Source organism: Molossus molossus, unplaced genomic scaffold, assembly GCF_014108415.1.
Source record: "Molossus molossus isolate mMolMol1 unplaced genomic scaffold, mMolMol1.p scaffold_m16_p_4, whole genome shotgun sequence".
NCBI lineage: Eukaryota > Metazoa > Chordata > Mammalia > Chiroptera > Molossidae > Molossus > Molossus molossus.
The window spans coordinates 99,208,119-99,232,084 of record NW_023425377.1 but is presented as its reverse complement, the minus strand read 5'-3'; the positions used below and the strand labels follow the sequence as shown (position 1 = coordinate 99,232,084).

The window sequence follows — 23,966 nt, the reverse complement described above, 5'->3', positions numbered from 1 at the left end:
AGGCATAACTAGAATTTCAGAAACTAAATAATAAAACAATGTAGCCCTGGCTGGTTTGGCTCAGCAGTTAGAGCGTTGGCCTGCGGTCTGGAGAGACCCGGGTTCGGTTCCCGCTAAGGGCACGTACCTCGGTTGCAGTTTGTCCCTGGCCCTGGTTGGGTTGTGCGAGTGGCAACCACTCGATGTGTCCCTTTCACGTCGATGTCTCTCTCTCTCTCTCTCTCTCTCTCTCTCTCTCTCTCTCTCTTCCTCTCTTTCCCTCCCACTCTATCTGAACAAAAAAATGAAAAAATGTCCTCAGGTGAGGATAAAAAACAACAACAATGTAAAACCTGTGAAGTTGGACTCAGACTTCACCAACTTGCATAGCCTGCTTAATATGTGTTTTAAATAGGCCCAAATCTAAACTCTGTGCAGTCCTGCACCACGAGAATTAATAAAGCACTCCACTCACACACCTTGGTTTGTCTTCCTCTTTTTTCCCCCCATACAAGTAGTTTCCACCCTTTTACCCCTTGGGAATTTTTTTTAAAACTCCTACCTGAGAAGTGGCCCATGCAAGTCCCAGAAGCCGGCCTAGGGCCATTATTAGGGAATTCCGGAGTCCAATTACCTGGAGCAAAGTCCAGAAGAGAACACAACATAAACTTGGACTTAGCCCCATGTACTGCTTGCTTTGCCAAGAGGGGGGCATCCGAAGGTGGGCCACTGGGGGTCCTTAAAGCAAGAGGCTCAACTCAAGAACCCAATTGTCTGGTCCCAGTCAATATTGCTTGAGAAGCCATAATGAGTTGGCAAAACCACTTAGGAAAGATGTAACGAGTAGAAAAATTTGCTTTAGGAGAAGCTTAGAAAAGGGGACTATGTTTGGAGAAACAATGGCTTACATGGGATAAATCCACATTTCGAGAAACTTGAGTTTCATGAACTTGTTATCAAATCTTTATATATTGGGAAAAAGGGCTACCCACTATTGTCTCCTTCTCTGACATATTTTATAGTTCTTGTTGACTCTACCCTCTTTCGATACTATTATGGTGACTTAGTAAGTGGTCTGCTAAACACATAAAAATAAAAGGCTAAAAGGTTCAGAAAAGCATGTGTCTTCCATTAGACCAATGCTGTTGGTTTTCTAAGATTAGCCTGCTTTAAACTGCTCTTCAAAATGGCAATGGATAGCTTGAGTCAGAGTACTTCTGTTGCATTTCTCCCATAACTTCCCCTTTACACCATCACCTCTTAGGACACAGGCATCTTTTATAATAGCTTTAGTGTGATGTCACAGAATTCGAAAATATCAGGAGACATTGTCAGAAAAAAAAATGCTTTCACGCATATTTTTAGGACTCTGAGATTTCAGTGAAATCTGACAAAAACAAAAACACAGTCAGGTAGAGATGATGCAAAGGGTTTGGCTACTGTCTGGTTATTCTGGAAAGAACATGTTGGCAGATAATCTACGGGATGACGGCATCCAGCCCATCTGGCATGTGGTCTGAACACCACAGACACCACAGGCCCTATGCTCTCAATCACAGCAGGAAGAATCTGCTGGGGTCCCCTCACAGACACTTGCAAAAGAGACTTGAAGGGAAAACTATCGGAGAATAAGAGGAAAGAGAATTTGACCTTCTTCATTCAGATTTCTTACCACTTTACTTTTAAATCATTGAACTAAGTGATGAAGCCTATGTTCAAACTGCAGTTCACTTCCTCCTTGGAAGTTATCAAGAGTTCATGAAGTCACAAAGCCAGTGTCAACCAGGGCTACTGATGTATGATGATTAGTGTAGATTTTTTTTCCCCCTGAAGATGCTGAAATGGATCATAAAAAATTGCTTTAACTCTAAGACTACTCCTTCCAAATTGGAAAATCCATTCCAATTTTCTTTTACTTCCCAAATTATGCCCAGCCATGTTGTGAACTATATTTTATCTAAAATTCTATATCAAGATCATATAGAATTATAAATATACTCCAAAAAAATGACAAATCTCAAATGTAATTATAAATCTCATTCTTATTTGAAGTCTGGAAAGACATTAAAGAAATTTGATCAGAAGAGCAAATCCCTGTGTAAGTTAAAAATCTAAAGACATTACAGTCCAAATGAATTAAAACTCAAAAACTGCAATTATCTAGCCCTTTCAAATAAAAAGAAAATAGAATTTTCTCCATTTGTTATCCTGGTCAGCATGAGTCCCATGGAATATCAGATCTTGATTGTAATAGGGCTTCTTCAGCAGCGGACTCCTGGGCTCTGTTTTCCAGTCGGTTGGTGTCCTTCTCTCAAATCAGAATCTCAGTGAGCTGACATGCCTCTCTTTTAGAGAGTCCAAAATGACCCAAATTAATATTCTTATCCAATACATTTGTAAAGAAGCTCACTTCTAGAACCCTGATGAAAGTATTCCACTTAGAATTATGTTTTTAGAACCAAGGATTTAGGTTTGCAAAGACCAAAAGTGAACCTCAATTCCATCTGAAAACATAAGGCTAGAGAGTAAAACATGCCCTATTTCAGCCACTCTGGAATGCCAGTTATTCTATGACCTTTGCCTATATCTGTTAACCTTTGGAAGTAATTTCAACCAGAAAAAGCTTCTCATCAGGAGGTTATGACAGAGTATTTACCATAACTGGGAGAAAAGTACTCTCTTATGAACATTCTTTCCTTTCTCAGAATGGCTGTTGAGACATGACCACCTTCTTTTGGAATTTAAAATATAAATATAATAATAATATATATCCATAACATACAATGAAAACGGCTTTAGCAAGTCTTAATTTATGTCCTTTTCTTCCTTACCCAGCATAACAAATTCTTTCAATTTCCCATCTTAACTGAATTTCCTTTAAAAGTAGAGGCTTTGGAAAGGCTTATATGCTAATGTTCTATGGTAAGCACATCCCTAGGAGAAGTTAAAAATAAGATGGAACGGAAGGGAACGTTGGAGAGCATCGATGCGGTGCTCTGCAAAGCTGGCCGTCACACGTTGTGACAAGCCAGTTATTTCGTCTCTCAGGACATCTTTAATGAAACCATACAAAGCTACTTCATCTGCAAATATTCACTCAGTGGGAAAAAAAGGAGAAAAATGTATCTGAATTTACCATTGTTCCATATTTATTGCTGAAAGCTTGTGAGAGAGACATTCACTACCCAACACTTTCAGGCAGGGTGTGTGTGCCTGCTGAGCCGGGCTGGTGCCTCAGTGTGCACTGTGCTATGGCCCATGTTACTGGGGCATGGGCACGGATATCAGAGACTCAGAGCAGTCACCAAGGTCTATCCTGAGGGAGGTGGCAACTAGCTCTGTCACTAAGGAAACACATGAGTTGTTTGAATCATTCAATCAGGAAGCCCATCCAACAGGTAAACCTGGATTTATGACTCAAACTGAATCCAATACCTTTCCTCTTTCCTTGGAGCCCATGTTTCTGGCCAATGCTGTAGTGATTGTGGATTCTTTCTATGCTCAGACCTCCACCCTCTCTGTGAACCGCACTTACCACCTTTGCCGCTGTAGAGTATAGAGGCTCACTATGCTGCCTGTTCACTGTGGAGTAGTGTAGACCTATGAATCCGAGTTCTTGGGGAAGGTTTTACTCCTGTTTGGGTTCTAACAGCACTCTCAGAAGATTCCTAGCTTCCACATGTTATGAATGATTTAGACAATTGCTACTAAGCACACAGTGAGGGCAGTAGGTCTACCCTGAGTCCTTCAGGTCACCGTCACTCATACTTTGAATATGTTAGATCTTGAATAGTATTTCTAGCTGATGCTTTTTATGTCATAATGGAAGATAGCTTTTATTGTTTTTATTTCCCACTCTTTCTTTTCTCTTTTTAGTAAAGTCACTGGTAACCTGTTTATAAAGTTGGTCACTGTCCTTCTCTACCATGTTAAAAAAAAATGCTATTTCTTGGATTCAAATGCCATGCTGCGCTTACCATCCTTATGCTTCTGCTCAGGCTTTTTTTTTTTTTTTTTTTTTTTTTTAAGATTTTAGGTTTAATATATTGTTCTGAGTCTACCAAACACGTGTAGTGTTCAAACAAATCTTGTGCACCTTCAGTTTCTTGACTTAGAGCATCCCATCCAGGAAATATGGCCATTTAAACACAGCATGGACTGAATCTATCATCATCCCATCTGCCTCCTTGACATGCGTCTCTTTTATGTTGTGCTTTTATTATGGTCTCAGTTCCACAAATTTATGAAACATGTTCTCTCAAGGCACAGCACATTTCTGAATAGCTAACTAAATGTATCTTCATCAACCAAAATTATTCTGTTACTTTGTAAAATCTCAGGCATGTGGATTAACTCCATGAGTGCAAGCCTGGTTCTTCCACCGTTTCTTCTTTGGCCCTGAATGCAAAATGAAATTTGAAGCATCAAACCTCAGCCTGACAATAATCATTTAAAACCAGAACCTCTTTAGTATTATGTAACGTGCTTGGAATCCAGCTGCCTCGAAGTATAAAAGTCATTCCCTGGAGACAAGGTTGAAAATCAAAATGCAAATGGCAAATAACTGTTCTGTTCCTTAAAGTCTCCATGGTAGGTGCATAGGAAGATCCCCTTTTCCAGAAAATTGAACTCTTGCTTCAGTTCAGTCTGATGACTCAGGTCTCTGCAGGCCATTGGCAGCCCCCACACACGCACTGAAGATGGTGAAGTGAAGCGACCACAGGCTGCCCCGAAAGCCAGGAGTCCCCGGGATGCTACAAACAGGCTTTCGAATGTGCTATGAAAATGTCTGTGCACACTTTGGTTTCTGAGATCCGTGTGGCTTCTAGTTCATTTAATTCAAGTTGCTCAGTACCATTGCCAAGGTCAGTACACTTTTGCTTAAGGCCTGGTGATTGCTGACATATCTTTGTAACTGTTTGAAAAATTGCTCATGGACAATTCCTTCCTAAGCTGCAATGACCAGCCAAGGCAGAAAAATAAATCACACATGTTGGCTTTAAGGCTTTTGACAATCTAAAATTGATTTACATGGCCTGCACGCAGCCTCTACAAAAGTGAACAAAAAGATTCTTGTTTAGTAATGTCTGAAATAGGACCATGTGCCATGATCCTAACCTGCAAAACTAAATCATGGAGAATAATCCTTTCTTTTCTAAAACTAAAAGGAACTAAGTAGAGCATGCACGCTGTCCCCTCTCCCGCCCCCCCAACTCAGCTCTCACATTAGTTCTGCCTTTTCCCTGGAGAGGAAGGCAGGTGAACAGAAGGAAACCAGGAGAGGTGTGTGTTATGCTAATAGAGTTCCTCCATATGGAGGGGAACATCAGGAGAGGCAGAATTTCCCTCCACTTCACCTTGACTCCTTGGTCTTCAAGACTGCTATTCCCTAAGTCTCAGTGCAACTGACTGCCTAACGCAGTGGTCACAAGGCTTGTTTGAACTTTAATAGGCACTTGTGAAGCTTTTCTAAGAGGTCACAGTGTACTGACTAAAATTTATACTACTATAAGATTTAAAAATTCCAGTGAAACATAATATCATACAGATAGAGGAAGGGATGGAAGCGTGAATCTGGGGAAAAGCCTATAAACCCTCAATTTGATATTATTAAGCACTCAGATATGTGATACTCATTTGAAATGCATTTGCTATATCTAAATATCTTATCTAATTTAACCAAAAGATAAAATAAAGCTCTCCATGTGACTTTCAAGTTTTGTCAAATGGAAAATTTTCTACCAAAATTCATTAGCAGAGTAAGCTTAAAATCAAACATTTCGGAGTATTTCCTTTCAATTAATATTTTGCCACGGATTTTTTTCATTGGAGAAATAAATACAATGTTTTGAGCTGTGATTGAAATGAAATTTGGGTCACACTGTGTCGTTTTTAACTGTAACATTTTTTGTTCTCACTAATAATGCATGTCCTCTTGAATAAGTTTGACATCTAAAATTGCATCAAGATATCTAAGTTTACAACAAGGCAAGAGAATCAAATGTTGGTGAATCTGAAGAGTTGGAATAATGCTTATTAAAACTCAGTACTTTTACCTTTGCAAAATCAAGATTTCTAGGTGTAGCATGTTCTCAGGATAAATATATTTTTTATTGCCCTAATCTGAAAGGTGATAGTGGAATTTATATCTAACTTCCACTATCAGTCTAATCCCTTCCAGAGATACCCCCACAGAGAGTTTGTGCATGTTATATATCAATATTTCATGTGCACTAGATTGTGTATTCCTGGCTATTGTCCTTTGCACACTTTACATTACATAGGGATTTAGATTCTACATATTTATAGAACACCAATGTAAGTGCAAAGTACTTGCTTAGTCTTAGCACAGATGCAAACTCATGAAATATTTCACCTGTCCTCTAGAAGTGTGTCATCCATTAGATAAGTCAAAAATACACACAGAGAGAAATATTACAACAGAATAAGCAAGATGGTAGAGAGGAATGACAAATAGCAGATTTTGAGAAGGCTTTTGGAAGAGATTTGATACGGTGCTGGAAAACTGGGCAAGGCTTGAAAAGTACTTTAAAAAGAGACACATGTCCCAAGCTAATGACACAGCTTAAATCATGCCTAGTGGTTAAGGCAGTAAAATGAGGACAGGTTCAGTGAACAGAGAGAGGACTGGAAACATAGGAAAACTTATATCTTCAAATTTTTAGAAAAAACATGATTGTAAACATTCTGTCCTGCTGTTACTCCATATGTCAAGCCATATGTTTTGGTTTTACTTTGGAAAATCTGGTCTCTGGTCTAGGGGCACATTTGTGGGGAGCCTCTTCTAGAAATTCAAGGCAGGTCTTTTGGTGTATAACCCAATGTGACCTTGGGGATGAAAATATTAACGGTTTGATGATTAAAAGAATGATCATTCAGTGCAAGTGTGACATTTAATATCTGCCTTAAGAGTCCCCCTAACTCTGTACCCCCAGTCTCCTAGGCATCATTGCACCCTAGTTTTCACTGTTATTCACACTTTCCATAACACGATGGCCAAGTTGGAAGGCAGTAAAACAAATGTGTTTTTTCCGTTTTCATGTTCCTGGCTTTTCCTGTGGTATGTAGCATTTCTCAAAAACCTATCAGCTTAAACACAGACTTACCATGTAGCAGGCCCAGTGACACAACTCCTCAGTATATACTCGAGAGAAATAAAAGACATACGTCCAGACAAACTTGTACATAAATGTTCATAGCAACATTTCTTACAATAACAAAAATAATTGAAAGAATCTAAATGTTCATCATCTGATGAATAGGTGGGCAAATTTGATATAACACAATGTAATATTACTCTGTAATAAAAAGGAAATGAAGCACGCCTATGTGCCACAACATGGATGGATGAACCTTGAAAATATTACACTAAGAGAAAGAATCCAGACACAAAAGACCATCTATTGCATGGCTGCATTTATAGGAAATGTCTAGAATTAGCACATTCATATATACAGAAAATATATGAGTGGTTGCCCAGGGCAAGAGGGATAAGAAGAAAGATGCATGGTGAGTATGGAGTTTCTTTTTGGAGTGAAAGAAATGTTCTAAAATTCGATTGTAGTGATGGCTATAAAACCCTGTGATTATACTAAAAGTCATTAAATTCTACATGAGCTGTATGGTATGTGAATTGTTTCTCATATGTTTCTTCATAATTTTTTTTTCTACAATCATATTATTATACAGCCTCTTTAACTTCTCTGTGATCTTTAGCAATAACGCATCACTACTTCAGGATGCTTTGACAAATGTATAACTTTCTAGGTGTACAGATGCATTAGAGAATGGGAAAAGGGTTTGAGATATATTGTTTAGTATAACCTTGTTAGTTTGAAATAGTGTTGTCTCCTAAACTCCTAAATTCAGTGTGCTGAACTCTATAAAAAGCAAATTAACCTACAAGTAGAAGCAAAGCATCAAGAAATGGTTCAGAATCACCACTTGTGTTTATATTCTGTACTAGTAAAGAGATAAGAACATTGTCAAAAGATGTAATAGGTTCTATTTCTTAAAACAAAACAAAAGCAAACAAAAAATAAAGAGAATGTGCTTAAAACTGAACATCAGCAATAGCTTGCTACTTTTTATCTTTATAGTCTGCTACTGCGCCACTTAATTTGTACAACATTGGTCAGGAGTACACTGAATAGAAAGATTATTTATAGAAGGTACATAGGAAGTAACACAAAATACTGAAAGATATTGAAATCTTTATGCATGCACAGAATAATGTAGAAATAAAAACCAATAATTCTTATTTTTTGTGTGTATGTATAGCAGTTTTATATTTTTATGCCAGCTCTTAGCTTCAAGTGTATGAGTTAATGTTTTTAAATATTATTAATTATATATTAAGATGTATTATTTTCTCCCACCTTGTCTTCTGATGATTTAAAGGGCAATCAGAGCTCTATAACCTTGAACTATGAATCTAAGGAATGCCTTTCGGGTAGCATATTTTATAATTGTAGCCTTTTATATGATGTAGGTTTCTACTGAAATAATTATTGTATTTATTTTGTGCTTTCGCCTTTTTCATAAAACTGCTGCATTTCATTAACAATTAAGGTTATGTTCTGGTTCACTCTAAGTACACTCCTTTGCCCCTACCCCAGATCCTAGCGAGCTATTTCTATTGCCAGCTCTGGTTAACATTTACAGCAGCCTCGAGAGGAGATGTTACAGTGAAGTGCAAATTAAAGCCTGCTAAAATGCTGCTGCCAACAATTATACTGGGGCACAAGTACATTTTTTCATTTATTTCAGTGGGTCAGATTAACAAGGCAGCATGCCACATTATCATAAAAGGTGGGCCAGGCTGTCAGTTCTGATTATTGTTAAAAGAGTGACATTTCTAGAAGTCTTCGCTAAAAGAGAACACATCTATCACCATAGTGGTTAAATGTACGTCATTATTGGACACTTTTTGTAGGATGTGAGAAGCGTCTGTCAATCAAAGGTCAAGTTTTCCTTTCCTCTTTTTATTTATTTATTTATTTATTTTTGTGTGTGTCTTCTACATTTAATTTCTCTACAAAATCAAAGCCCTTGATGTAAGCTAAATTGATAGAAGAGAAAATTTCTTGCAGTTCAAGAGCTTCTTGAGGAGCTAAACCTGTTTAATTTAACATACCATAATGCAAATTGCTATCCTAAAGGGGGACTATGTAAATCAAGCCCATGTTTGGGCAAGTCATCCTCCTTATTAAATATTAAGAAAAAGAATAACCTAAGGTCATTTATGCAAAAGGAGATCAGAGCCCAGCATTTTTTTCTATCTAGTTAAATGGGCTTTGGATAATGATGTTTATCTCCTGGAACACAGAGAAAAATTGTATTTAATAACACATTGTTTATTTCTGTGTAATATGAGCGAATATCACAATGATTATGTCATTGTTTCCATGGAATAGAAACATCAAATACGATTTTTTTGTCCCTGTCAGAATAGCACATGAGTGTTAAAGCAGCTCTAGATTTAAAAAATAAATAAATAAAGATGACTTTTCTATTCAATCATCTTTACATAAGAAAATAAACAAACTGCAAGTATATACTTTGATGTATACTGGATCACTTAACAGAATATTACCAATCCCCTTGAAGTTTCTCTCTCACGAGTAGCTTCAAAAGTTACAAAATGACGACTGCTATAAATAAATTTAATTTTACCTGTTTTAACTGCATAAAAATAAAATAATTTAATTATTTTTGTGCTCAGCGTTCTAAGATATGTATGCACACATTGCCTGAAGCTGCAGTTTATTCATTTTTAATGCTATACAGTATTCCATTGTATGAATACACAGCAATGTACTTACCCATTGTGCTGTTAACCAGTATTTGGCTAATACATAGCAGGGATTCATACCAAATTTTGGTTCTTTTGGGCCTTCACTATTTCTACTCCACTTTTCCCTTTAATGAGTTCAATATGGTGAAATGCTGTGTTTCAGACACTTCAAAGTTAACAGGAGATATATTTAACTACATTGAAAAATTTATGAAACCACATAAAATATTTTTGTCCCAACATTTTCCCTAAAACATCTATGTATTCAAAAACAGTGGTTTTATACATTTTTATTGCACATTTTTCTTTGTTACAATTTTTATTAGAAAGTAACACTGTCTTGATTTTGGTAAATATGATATTTATATATGCTATGGTTCTTTTAGTCCCTCTACATTAATAAATTCAGACTATTGAGTGGTAGAATTATCTTATATGTTCATCTTCTTTATAACTAACAGGTTATCAACCACTAGTGTAATCCTGTTTGTTAACTGTGGGCCTGACAAGTTACATAGGAAGAGGCCACCTCCTTAAATCCCTTAGAGCCTAACCACCTGAAAATAAGATTTTTATTATCTGTCAAAAATCAAAATCTCCCAAGGACTGGCAGTGTTATCGGTGGGGTGCTTTCTGTGTCCCCACCTGTCACTGGTGGAAGTGGGATTCGTGGGGTGCCACAGGAATAAGAATTTCCGGAGTCCCTCACAGGAAGATGAGGTATCACGGAAAGCCTTATTTCTGTGGAATTAAAACCCAGAGTTTCCAAAGTCCCATCTCCCTCTATCCAGCCATAAAAAAAGTCTCATTTTGTCTCCAGCAGATTAGGATTAAAGCCATTGCCGAGCTTCTAGTCCTTACTGTGCAGTCCATTCTAAGGCCTGGTTAGGTTAACTTGTGTTCTCAGCTGCAGTCCCTAGCATGGTGGGTCCACATGGCCATGGCCCATGCAGATTCTAGGGCCACATGGCTATGGAGGGCTCATGGGTGACATCCAGAAAGCAGCAAAGCAAGAGGAACAAGAGAGAGAATTCCTTTATTTGGGGGATTTTACCCTCCCAAGATTTTTATTGCGCTTATAGTGGCTCCACCTTCTCTAGCAAATTATCTTTTCCCAGGTTAGACTGACAAGCAAGTTCCTTCCCTACATCCCCTAGATCTCACTGTGCATTTGCCCATCCCCGCCCCTTTGTTGGACTCTTCCCCCAGTAATTTGCAGGGAATGGACCAGTGGTTTCCTGGGGAGTGTCAAGGTGAAGCTTCCTGGTGAAGTTGCCCAGATGACCATGCTTATAATGACTGGCCTCCTCTTCGCTCCTTTTCCGTTATTAATATTACCTAGCTAGTTATGACAGTAGCAATTAGCAAATGACTTATGCATTTTTTTAATTTAAAAATAATATTTACTGATCCAATAATTTAAATATTTGTGGAACCCCATCCTAAAACCATGAGAATATTTCATTATTTTTACCACTATACATAATTTTTAAAAATTCTACCACAAAAATAGAAAATTGTGATATTGAATAGAGTCCATAAAACTTGAATAATTGTCAAAGCAAGAAATCCTACTTGAAAAACAATGTGAGCTTAGCAATATAAAATAAATTTTCTTGGGTTATTATTAAGCCATTTAGAGCAATAAATAACACTGGGATTTAGGAAATCTGATTTGTTTCTTGTTTCTAAAAGAATACAAGTTCTAATTCTTAAATAATCACTCTACTATAGAAACATAGGACAGTTGACATTAGTCACAGTTTTTAACATGATGCAGTAAAAAGATATAAACTCTTTTCTTACAAGCTTGTGCAAACACTTAACAGTAACACTATCATTTCTTAAAATACTAAACATGTGGACCCACACTTACTGAATGTTATACATGTATATACACTGTACACAGGTACGCACACACACACACACACACACACACAAGTACACACAGGCATGTGTCCTATCAGAAGGAGCCATGCATCTATTTTTGAATTGGTAGTTCACAACCTATATTTATATTATTATTATTAAACCACTTAGAACAATGAATAACACTGGGACTTAGGAAATATGATGTTTTTCTTGTTACCAAAAGAAGACTAGTTTTGATTCCTGAATAATCATTTCAATTTTAATAATCATTTTAATATCTAAAATTAGGATATAATTGAGGCATAAATAAAATTTGTTGGATACTGTGGTGATCATGCAACCACATTAAAGTGTCTTAATCAAATGATCATTTGTTTAAACTTAATGCATTGTAATATATATATTTATTATGAGACCCTTCATGTACAATGAGAAAACCTAAAAGTTATAGAAACAATGCAATGTGTGTGAGATCTAATATATATACTGCATTATAATATATATATGCAATACACACACACACACACACACGCACACAATATAAAACCCTTCATGTACAATGAAAAAAACCTGAAACTCATAGAAACAATGCAATGTGTCTAAGATCTAATATCCAAAAGTTACTTGAGCTGTGATTCAAATTTGTGACTGTGTGACTCTTAACTACTACTAAACAGTGCCTCCTTATCATAGCTCTTCTAGTCCCTAAATGTACCTAAATGTCTCCTCAAGTCTACTCCATATATAATTTCTTTATTCACAAACTTATAAAATGCTTTTTTCCCCTAAAGGAACTGAATTTATAATGTTTTAACTGGATTGTTATCTTACACTGTACTCAATACACCAAAGAACTTGCTGAGGAGTTTTCAGCTTAAAAAAACAAAAAATAATTTGATAAAAATGCAGTATCAGTTTCTGGAACATAAGAGGTAGATAATAATTGGTAGCTACCAATTATTTTTTGTTTATTATTAGGAAACTAAATCAAAATCATAAAACCTCAGGACTTCTTGTCATTATTGTAGTTGTTTGGATATGTTTTGGATATCAAATTATAAATCATGCCTGCAGATCCAATTAGTCTAAGATACATAGTCTCTGATAGATCTGAATCAATGGAATATCAATTATCATTGGTTTTCTATAATTGTATGCTCCTTAATCCATTTCCAACACTTTACTTAAAGTTTTAATACCTTGACAAGCATTCCCAGGCACATTTTCATTCTCTCTCTCTCTCTCTCTCTCTCTCTCTCTCTCCCCCCCCCCTCTTTATTTTACTATTTCCTTGTTTTATAACAAGGCCTGTGATTCCTGTGATCCCTGTTTTGCATCTACTTCCACAACCCCTGTAAGGTAGTTTAAAATTATGACCATCTCTCTAGAAAATAATAGTATTTATGTGTTTATTTCACTAACGTGACTTCTCAATTAGGAAGTTCATTGTACAAAGGTGATTTTGTGCAATCATCCAAGAATACCACCCTTAGCTTTGCTATTTTATTTCACAGATGTTCAAATACATATATGTATACATGTAACAAGTAGAGCATTTTTAGCTCTTTTAAGACTGTAAGTAGTACAGTGGAAAAGGAAAATATTTAATCTTAAATTTTAAGGCATGAACTATTCAACTTTATGGATACTTGTGTCTTTGTGCTGGTAGGTATGAGCGTTAAGCACAGAGGTTTTGGCTGATGCTGTCAGAAGTCAAACCTATTGACATCTGTTCTCCTGATAGCCCCTAAGCAGAAGAACTTCAAATCCGATATATCAGATCAACTCGTCACAATCAATTTCAATTTTCAATCATTTAGTGCCAGCTGACCTTATGATGCCTGAAAATCCAGCAAAAATGGTTGTATTTTAAAATCTACTTGTGTTGTACCTGGGAAATCAAAGCTGAATTTGACCTCTTACATTGTCTGACTTTGGGCTAGACTAGAGATGTTTTTGATGGTTTTCACAGGAATTGTCTAAGGAAAAATGATAACAAATATGCTTCTGTCATTATTTTTTATGTAGGCTATTAAATTTATAAAACTAAGGGGTTATACTTGAATTTTAATTTCTAAAATTAAGATATAATTCAGGCATAAATAAAAGTTGTAGGCTATCATGGTGGTAATTCAGCCACATTAAAGTGCCTTAATCAAATAATTATTTGTACAAACATAATGCATATTAATTTTCCCAGAGGAGGGTGATTCTTCTCTTCTTATTAGACTTTTTAGACAATCTATTTGCTAATGAGTCCAAATACCTTAGTGGCACCATGAAGGGTTTACTATCCATAGTTAATTAGAATGAGTTTTACTAGACACAAAACAAGATAATTTCAAATTGTATTTGTTTTCTCATCAATATCAATTTATATTACCAGATTAAAATTAATATTCTTTTTTATACCATCTTAAGTTAAATATCATATTTATTTATTTTAACTTTTATTTTTTAGTTAAATTTATTGGGGCTGGCAATGGTTTATAAGTTTTTATATGTCTCAAGTGCAGAGTTCTATGATACATCATCTGTATATTGCATTGTGTGCCCACCACCCAAAGTCAAATCTTCTTCCATGTATTTGACTCCCTTTACCCTTTAGTACCCTTCCAATTCCCTCTGGAAATCAACACACTGTTGTCTGGATCTATAAATGTTTGTTTTTCTTCTTTGTTCATTTGTTGCTTTCAGTTTTATATCCCATATATGAGTGAAATCATGTGGTTCTGAACTTTTTCAGTCTGACTTATTTAGTTTAGCATGATATTCTCAAGATCCTTCTATATTGTCACAAATGGCTGTATTTCATCTTTTCTTGTGGCTGAGTAGCTGAGTAGCATTCCATTGTATATATGTACCACATCTTATTCATCAAATTCTCTACCAAAGGACACTTCAGTTGTTTCCATATCTTGCCCACAGTGACTAATGTTACAATGCACATAGTGGTGCATATATATTTTGAAATAAATGTTCTCAAATTTTTCAGATAGATATACAGAGGAGGAGTTGTTGGGTCACATGGTAACTCTATTCTTCATTCTATTAGGAACCATTATACTATTTTCCATAGTGGTTATACCTGTTTACATTCCCATTAGCAGTGAATGAGAGTTCCTTTTTCATCACAACCTCTCCAACACTTGTTAGTACTTGTCTTGTTAATAATAGCCATGCTAGCAAGTGTGAGGAGGTATCTCATTGTAGTTTTGATTTGCATTTTCCTAATAGCTAGTGTGGTTGAGCATCTTTTTATATATCTGTTGGCCAGTTTTATGTCTCTGTTCAAGTTCTCTGCCCTTTTTAATTGAATTGTTTATTTGTTTGATGTTGAGTTGTATGAGTTCTTTATGTATTTTGGATATTAACCCCTTGTCGTAGCTATTGTTTGCAGATATCTTCTACAAGATATTTTGTTGGTTGCTTTGTTTTATTGGCAGTTTTAGTTTGTTTGTTTGTTGCTGTGCAAAAACTTTTTTTGTTTGCTAAATTTCCATTCATTTATTTTAGCCTTTACATCCCTTGCCTTTGGAGTCAAATTCATAAAATCTTCTCTAAGACCAAAGTCTGTAAGTTTAGTACCTTTGTTTTCTTATATGTAATTTATTGTTTCAGGTCTTATATTTAGGTCTTTAATCCTTTTTTCATTAATTTTTGTATATGGTGACAAACTGTAATCTAGTTTCATTTTTTTTTGCATATGGCTTTCCAAATTTCCCAGCATCATTTATTAAAGAAGCTTTTATTATGTCCATTGTATATTTTTGGCTCCTATTGAAACGTATTTAGCCATATACATTTGGGTTTATTTCTGGGCTCTCGATTCTGTTCCATTAGTCTATGTATCTCTTTTTCTGCCAATACCATGCTGTTTTAATTACCATAGCTGTGTAGTATAATTTGAAATCAGGTAGTGTGATACCTCTAGCTTTGTTCTTTTTTCTCAGAATTGATTTTGGTATTGAGTCTCTTGTGGTTCCATACAAATCTGATGATTTTTTGTTCTATTTTTTTAAGAAATGTCAATGGGATTTTGTTGGGGATTGCATTAAATTTGTATATTGCTTTGGGTAATATGGACATTTTAACTGTGCTGCTTATTCCAATCCATGAACATGCAATATCTTTTCATTTTATTGTTTTTTCCAATCTCCTTTTATAATGTTTTGTAGTTTTCAGTATATATATCCTTCACATCCTTTGTTAAGTTTAGTCCTAGGTATTTTATTCTTTTTGTTACAATTGCAAAAGTAATTACTGTTTACATTTCTTTTTCTGCAATTTCATTGTTAGTGTATAAAAATGCAGTGCATTTTTTGTACATTAATTTTGTATCCTGAAAATGTACTGTATTTATTTATTATTTCTAATAGTGTTATGGTGGAGTGTGTATAAAGAATAATGTCATCTTCAAAAAAGTGACAATTTTGCTTCTTCGTTCCCAACTTGAATGCCTGTTATTTCTTTCTATTTCATGGTTGCTCTGGCTAGGACTTCCAGTACTATGTTGAATAAGAGCGGTGAGAGTGGACATCCTTGTATTACTCCTGATCTAAGAGGAAAAGCTTTTAGTGTTTCACTATTGAGTATAATATTAGCTGAGGGTTTCTCATATACAGTCTTTACTACGTTGAGGTACTTTCCTTCTATACCCAATTTATTGAATGTTTTATTTATGAATGTATCTTACCAAGTACTTTTATCACATCTATTGATAAGATTGTATGACTTTTATTCTTTTTTTTTGTTGTTAATGTGATGTATTACATTAATCAATTTACATATACTGAACCAACTTTTTGCCCCTGGAATAAACACCAATTAATCAGGAGGTATTACTTTTTAATTTATTGTTGTATTCAATTTGCTAGTATTTTGTTTAGGATTGTTGTATCTGTATTTATCAAAGATATTGGTCTGTAGTTTTCTTTTTTATGTTTTATGCTTTAATATGTAGTTATTATTTTTTAATGCCTATTTTGGATTATATAGCCTATTGGAAGTTTCATCTAGTAATGACATTGTGGTAGTAAATTTAGTGATAGTAGCTCACAAAATCCAATCATTTGTTGAATGCTGTACTTTAAAAATAGTGTAATTCACAGAACAATTAAAGAAGTTTTACCCTAAAAAGTACTGATAAAGCTAAGGTCAGGATTCAAAAAGCCACAGATCATCTTCCACCTTTTAAAAATAATTATTTTACATAATACATTTGAGACTTGAGGTTAAAAATGTTTTCCGGTATATATACTGAAAAGTAAATTTTCTGCAAAAAAAAAGCAATGTACCATTTTTTAAAAGTGTGTCTGTGAAGCAGGAGCAATATAAATATAAATTTACAGTATAATAATTTATTATAGATACTTCCTCTTACCAATTAGACCATTATAACTTATTTCACTTAATAATATACTAAAAAGTTTTGATTTCATTTATATTGGCAAAATTTGAGTTCACCAAATGGTTTTTCTCTGTGCCACTCCTTTTCAGTCAGACTGACTTATTAACATTTTACCTTCTTAGCTGAAGACCAATTTGTTAATTAAAAAAAAAATAAGCTTTGACTTTTGAAAGCAATGAAATAATATTGCCTATAGCACTTTTGTTAAGGTTTAATCATTTGAAAATATGACTAATGATTTTTAAATATTTATATTCCTGTTAAAGAAAACTATTTTTTGTTTAATACAGAAATACAAAAGTATATATTTCTATTTCCCAGGATTAAAAATACATATATATTACTCAACTTGTTCCTTCTTCGAAAACAAGTTTATTATTAAATTTCTCTGTGCAATTTCTTTTATATAGTAGAAGCCAATGACCTAACTATTTAGCCCCGTTTGCATGAATGAAGCCACTGAATTGGCTTATTACTGATCCAAAAGCAACCCAGAGAAATACTCTTTCAGCTGCATATGTTGAATATTGACTGTGAAGAAAATTGTCCTGGACACTTGTTAAAAATGGCAAGTCTTTATTAAAGACTATTGCAATAAGGGTCAAGACTACTGTAATGGAGGTAGAGATTGAACTCAACTCCACCAAAACAAAAGGTGGAGGATTTTAAATGACGGGGAAAGCTAATGGAAAAGTATGGAAGTCCTCTTTTAATAGTCGGCCAATATGATTAGGCCATCTGCTTTGCTAATTGTTGCTCATCAAAGTTAAGCTTCTGCCTTCCCACAGAGAGCTAAAGGCAAGGGTACTGTTCAATGACTACATTTCCAAGAAATGGCTCCCAAGGACCTTAAGAAAAACATCCCTGGGTTGTAAAAGATTTATATCTCCAAAGAAAAAAGAAAGAATTTATAATTGAAGGTTTTCTAAAGTAAATGCTGTAAGAAGAGGAAGACTAGAGATCTACAGTCAGGAAAAAGTCTGTCTAAAATTTAGTCAAGATGAGAGGAATTGTAAGGTCATCTTAGTCACTGGGATGGGTTGTGGAAATTCTTAAAAGAGTTAAAAGAGTCTCTTCCTTTGAGTAGCTGTAGATGAAAAATTGTTATAGACCTCCAACTCTGTGTGTCACACGGTCTATCTGGAGATCTCTGAAGTCACTGTGACTTCAGTCCTTACAGTTGTGGGTGGTGCAGACCCTGTGATCTGCACTTACATTCAGATGCTGACATATACATGCACATACATGCACACACACATGCATATATGTGTTAAGTGAAGAGACTTAAAAACTTTGTCATTTGTATTACAGTATATTTGATTTACCTTCAGTTGAAGGAAATACTTATTATATTGAGCATGTATACAATAACTCTATTAAATTTAGTACTGCTATATATGCAGAAGGTATTAAGGGATTTTACAAAAGTTGTATAAATTCTCTAGCATTGATAACAGATATGTATTTATCTCGCATTCTCTACTTAGTGCTTCAGGAAAATTAATATTTTGACAATTGCATCTAATCAGGCTACACATCTTAAAATGTATTCTAAAAACAATAAGAAATATCCATTAAAACTTTTATATAAAAAAGTAAAATTGTATTTAGTTTACCAAATAAGTCATGTGACAACAATTATTTTTAAATATATTTATTTTTCTAATCTCTTGGGACTTTATTCATTCAAAATAACTCTAAAATTTTTTTAACTACTTCATTTGCTCCTCACCGAGGTAATAATAAAAAGTTAAACAAAACATTGTAAAACTATAAAATAAATACACAGCATACATCTGTCTGACTCATCCTATGGAAGATCTAATTAACATGTGTTTTGACTGTACTCATAAACTTTATTAGAGTGATGATTTCACACTTTAAATATAATTGCCTACTGAGATATGGTACATATTTTTAACTATAAAACTAAGATTCTTCAGTCATAACATCTATCCTAAGAGAATGATTTTGGCAATGCTAAAAGTATCTTCTCATTAGCAATAGATACTCTTCTTAAAGTACAGATGAATTTCTTATTTATAATCAAACCTTCAAGGCATGCAAAAATATAGCCATAAAATGCAAGAATTGTAGGAAGCAAATGAACTTGGCAGATTTATCCAACAATACTCTGGGCCACTTTTTCCAAAGTATGCGGGGTGGTACATAACAAGATGCATTTGGATGCAAGGGGAAAAAAATGATGCTGTAGTCAAAGGCTTTTGAATGATTTTAAATATGATTAGCTTTATATATAAGAATGAGTATATCAGCAGCAATGTGGACCATAGATTAAACAAAGGAGACAGAAAAGCCAGGTGATGGGGTGCTTGTGAGAAATGCAAATGCCTAGAGTATGGTGATAGCAATGAAGTTTGAGCGTGGCAGTGAGAGTATTAAGATATATGAAGGATTTAGAGGCAGCGGTGAACAAATGGATTTGAGGGGATAGGAAGAGATCCTGTAAATGACTCCCCAGTGCCTGGATCTTTTCCGTGTGTTGTGAAGGTAAATCCTGAAAGAAAAGCAAGTTCTGCAGAGTGCAGTCATTTCACTGGTGAGCATCCTTAGTTCAAGGCACCAGTGGGCCATCTGCTACAGTCTCCTAGTTCATGATTAACATGTGATTTGGACATATACTGCCTTGGGCAACTTATTTAGCATCTTGAGTTTCATTTCCATGATGTATTGTGGAGATCTTATACTCACTAATTCATAAAATAATTCTCAGGATTAAATTTATTATCAAAAGTTACTTTTTTCTAGCACCAGCATTTACCTCTCTGGTGTTTTGGGTCTTGGTTAACCAATGGTTATGTTACTGCATTAACTCCAGTGTACTTCTGTCTCACTAAGGAAGTGTTTATATATCCATGGGAGGTGATTGCTGTTTAAGAGTACCAGAATTTTTTGTTTGTTTGTTTGTTTTTGGAGAGTAGCAGGCCTTAAGATTCTGAGAAGTGATCTGAAGAGTCCTGTAAGTTCCCAGAGAGTTCTTCTGTCTCACTCAAAGAAGTCCTGTGTTTTCATTAGCTATTAAAGGAAATATATATCCAACTACAAAATAGCTCATTAAATGTTAATAAATACTTTGGGTAACCATCAGCATATTTAGGGAAGTGGAGAATATAAATTAATAATTCATTAACAACTTAATGGTCTGTACCCCAATTTATATATTTGATGAGATACAGAATCTTCTGTATGAAAGTGCTAATTATTGCATTCTTAGAAGCTGAGGAATGAATAATTCTGGTCCATCTGCTGAAGGCTGATAAGAACAATCTTCCCTTTATGTACTAGAGAGCATTCATTCAAAGATCGGTCACCCAAGGGGCATAGGTGATACATGAAGATCTGACATGCTAATAGCAAGCCAAGAACAGGCTCTAGTGTTAGACTGGTTTGAAATTCGATTCTACTGTTTCCTCATCATGTGGAGTTAGGCAAATCACTTTCCTTCTCACTTTTCTTATTTGTAAAAAGAAATAATTTTAAATTTATAACCAAATGCTGTACATGTAAAAGTATGCACAATTTTAGGTAATTTGCCTGGCATATGGCATACAAATCGTTATTTTATCATCATCATTGCTTTTAACTTAAACGTGATTCTCTTTCCTAAAGCTCTATCCTATTAGAGTAGTCCTCTATTAATGACCTGTAATTTTGTGCACAAAGTATTACTTTAGTCAAATATATATTCCATATAAAACAACTATCTTGCTCACACACATGTATTCATATTCACAAAAGTTGAAAATCGGGTAAAAGTCATTCTGCTATTAGTTTTATTCACTCCCACTCCCCCCCCCCCTTCCCAAGCTACACAAAAAGACATTCCACTGAGGTATTCTTAGTTCAAAGCCAGTTCCTTGAGAGTATTTCTTTGATGAGCCTACAATAGGTATATACTATACTATAAATACCTATACTCACACAGCTGTAAAGACTTTTGTTTTAATACACAACAAAAGCAAAAGAGTTCATTGTTTTTTCATGTACTTTTGAGTAATTTACATTATGATTAAAACTTTTGAGGATGTGTATTTCCAGTTATAAATTATATTCTAGTTTTTCAAAGATCATGAACCATTTATTTTATGCTTCCGAAGCAACTGTTAAATATTTTTTTAGTTGATCTTGTTGCCAATTGGTAAAAAAGTTAACTCATAACCTTTTAATTTTTAAAACTATCACACAATCTATTAAGGGTCTTCCAAAAGGAGTTCAATTATAAAACAGTATCATGATTTTTTTCAATTTGTGTACCAACCATTTCACTGATTTATTGAAAAAATAAATAATTATCGACAAATACTATTTTTGGAAGTCTTCATTTACTTTTTATACTTAAAGCCACATGGTATCAAATAAGACACGTTTTCATAAAGAACACAAACACATACGCACCACCTATGAAACATATTGAAACATATTTCTACTTGCATATCTAAAGCAATCTCAAACTTTTCTTATCCAAAACAGAATACTTTCTCTTCCTCCTACTTTCTTCCCTGTCTCAGGGAATGGCTACTCCTTCCTTCTATGAGCTCAGACAAATCTTGCAATTAACTCTAACTCTTCTCTTTCACTCAACCACTCTCTCAGGGAGCCTTAGTCACTATATTCAAAGCTCAAAGATGCTCCATATCCTTAGCTTCTACTGCTTTTGTCCAAGTCACTATTCTCTCTGCTTGGATTATCCCAATTAATCTTCTTGTGCCCTGCCCTTTCCTCCCTTCAAACTCTTCTCAGTCCAGCAGCCAGAGTGATTCAGATAGAGTCACTCCTATCTATTTTGAGAGTTTATTTTGTGGATGGTGTAAGTTGGTGGCATAGTGTCTTTTTTTTTTTTTTGCATGTACTTATCCAATTTTCCAATACCATTTATTGAAAAGACTTTCTTTACTGAAAAAATTCTATGCTCTTGTCTTCTTTGCAAATATTAATTGAATGTAGTGGTTTGGATCAATTTCTGGGTTTGCTGTTTTGTTCCATTGATCTATACGCCTGTACTTTTGCCAGTACCAGGCTGTTTTGATTAAAATAGATTTGTAGTATAATTTGATATCTGGTTTTGTGATCCCTCCAACTTCATCCTTCTTTCTTAAGATTGCTGAAGATATTCAGGGTATTTTTGGTTTCATATAAACTTTTGGAGTATTTGTTCTAGATCTGTAAAATATGCCGCCGGTGTTTTAATAAAGATTGCATTGAATCTATAGATTGCTTTGGATAGTATGGATATTTTAATGATGTTAATTCTTCCAATCCATGAACATGGAATATGCTTCCACTTGTTTGCATCTTCCTCTATTTTTTTTTAAATTTTCTATAGTTTTCCAAGTACAGATTTTTATCTCCGTGGTTAAAGTTATTCCTAGGTATCTTAGTTTTTGTTGTTCCAATGGCAAAAGGAATTTTCTTTTTAAGTTTTTCTTTTGGAGAGATCATTCTTGGTCTATAAAAATGCCATGAATTTCACCAACTTACACCATACACAAGAATAAACTAAAAATAAATAAAAGACTTAATTGTAAGTTATGAAATCATCCATATCTTAGAAGAAAACATAGGCAGCAAAATCTTAGACATCTCACATAGCCAAATTATCACAGATACATTTTCTAGGGCAAAAAAAGCAAAAAATAAACAAATGTATCTAGATCAAAATACAAATCTGCACAGCAAAAGAAACCATCCTCAAAATGCAAAGGTAACCCACTGTATGGCAGAACCTATTTACTGATGGTACATCAGATAAGGGGTTAGTTCCCAAAATATATAATAACTCATGCAACTCAACAAAGGAAGACAAACAGTCCAATTAAAAAATGGGCAAAAGATCTAGACAGACAATTCTCCAAAGAGGACATACAAGTGGCTAAGAGACATATGGAAAAGTGCTCAAAGTCATTAATCATTGAAATGACAATGAAGTATCACCTCACACTTGCCAGATTGGCTGCCATCAATAAATCAACAAACAACAATCCTTGTGAAGATGTGGAGAAAAAAGAACCCTGGCACACTACTGGTGGGAGTGCAGACTGGTGCAGCCACTATGCAAAACAGTACAGAAATTCCTCAAAAAAGTAAAAATCAAACTGCTGTTTGACCCAGTGATCCCACTTCTAGGACTATATCCTAAGAATCTCAAAACACTGATCAGAAAGAATATATGCACCCCTATAGTTCATAGCAGCACTATTTACAATAGCTAAGATCTGGAAACAGCCCAAATGCCCACCGGTAGACAAATGGGTAAAAAAGTTGTAGTACATTTACACAATGGAATACAATGCAGCTGTAAAAAAGAAGGATCTCTTATCCTTTGAGATAGCATGGAGGGACCTGGAGAGTATTATGCTAAGTGAAATAAGCCAGTCAGAGAAAGACACATATCCTACGATCTCCCTTATATGTGCAATCTAATGAACAATATAAACTGATGAATGAAATAGGTCCAGAGGTGTGGAAGGATGGCGCTGACTGATGGATCTCAGAGGAAAGGGTGAAGCAGGGCATACAAATAACCAACAAATTTATATGCATATATGCATAAAAGTGTAGTGAAGGCCTGGGGTGGGGATGGAACCAGGTGGAAGGGTCATTGAGGGGAAAATGGAAAGCATCTATATTACTCTCAGAAATAAAGATAAAAAGAAAAAAAGAAATAAAGTTTTTCTTCTGCTCAACCCACTCCAAGGTTCTACTTCACATGCAAGAAGGCGAAAGACCTTAAAATTACTCATAAGGCCCTGCAGGACATGTGCCTGCCTCTTGACTCTCCAACCTCTGTCTCTCTCTCCATACTTGTTCCTGCCACACCACCCCCTTGCTGCTCCTTAAACAAAAACGGATCCGGTGGAGTTTTTCAAG

General features: G+C 34.9%; 1 protein-coding gene across 1 annotated transcript in view; it reads left to right on the top strand.

The window, feature by feature from the left end:
• FSTL5 (follistatin like 5) overlaps positions 1–23,966 on the top strand; it is a 700,938-nt gene that overhangs the window by 135,095 nt on the left and 541,877 nt on the right. The window lies entirely within an intron of this gene.